The sequence below is a fragment of the Schistocerca americana genome, chromosome 2 (genome assembly GCF_021461395.2).
Source record: "Schistocerca americana isolate TAMUIC-IGC-003095 chromosome 2, iqSchAmer2.1, whole genome shotgun sequence".
Taxonomy (NCBI): domain Eukaryota; kingdom Metazoa; phylum Arthropoda; class Insecta; order Orthoptera; family Acrididae; genus Schistocerca; species Schistocerca americana.
This window is the reverse complement of record NC_060120.1, coordinates 350,467,132-350,468,470: the sequence shown is the minus strand read 5'-3', so window position 1 is coordinate 350,468,470 and position 1,339 is coordinate 350,467,132.

Here is a 1,339-nt window from a genome sequence, read left to right as displayed (position 1 = left end):
CCTAGAACCGCTCGTCCACTCAGGCCGGGCAAGGAACAACATTCTGCGTTAACTTTCAGATGGGAGAGAAGACACACCAAGTGGCCTATGGTAGAACAATGTATCAATACTGGAAATCATCTATCCATTATCAGTGCTGATATACAATGTCGCCAGCTCAATGACGGATAATCCAGGAGGAAGTGAAGAAGATGCTGCAAAATGACATAATTGATTCTTCAGAAACTTCTTGGTATTCTCCTAGGGTCCTTGTGAAGAAGACACAATGCTTTTCTGTGTTAACAACCGACATCTGAACAAAATCACGAAAAAAGATGCATACACATTGCTATGTATTGATGACATCCTAGATTGCTTGAAAGGATCAAAGAATTTTCAACTATTGACATGCCAACGATCTATCGGAAAACCAAGGATGACGAGGCTGATTGAGAAAGGCTGCCTTCATAACTCGTGACAGCATCTATGATTTCAAAATTATGTCATTTGCAGTACGTAAAGCTGCAGCCGCATTCAAATGTGTGATGCACAACCTGCTTCGACCCCTTAAATGAACTGTATGTTTTTGCTATGTGGATGATACTGCCGTTTCCTCGAAGACATTTGAAAAACATTCAAGGAAGCTGACAACTGTATTGAAGTTGTCAGACTGCAGGACTCCACCTGACTCTGAAAAGGTTGTCTTCGCTGTCCAAGATATAACAATCTTGAGGCATCTACGGAATGGCCATGGAGTCTGTCCTGATCCCCCGAAAATAAGAGCACTTACAGATTTTCCGATGCCTCGTAACATTTGTGATGTGAGAAGTTTCCTGAGACTTTGCTCGTTCTATGAGCTATTTGTAAAGTATTTCTGCACCAAGGCATGTCCCTTGCAAGAACTGTTGCAAGGAGACGCCAAATTCTCTAGAAAGAAGAGAAAGAAAGCTATTTCTTTGTCCTGACGGAGACTCTAACATCCTAGCATTGTATGACGAGAATGCCGAGACAGAACTTCATACTGACGATTACAGTTATGGGAGAGGTGCAGTTCTAGAAAAAACTCACGAAAATGCTGAAAAGGTGATAGCTTATGCTTCCAACTCTGAGAGGAACTATTCTGAGTAAGGGTGCCTTGCTATGGTCGAGCGATCGATAAGTTCCTGCCACATTTATTTGGCAACTCATTTACTGTTCTGACAGACCACCATTCTCAACACTGGGTCAGTACCTTAATGGATGCGTCAGGTCGACTGGGGAGACGAGCACTGAGGCTTCGGGAGTATGACGTCACAGCTGATGTAGTGTTCCGCGGTCGACAGGAAAGAATTAACAGTCAATTTGAACATACTTTATTGTA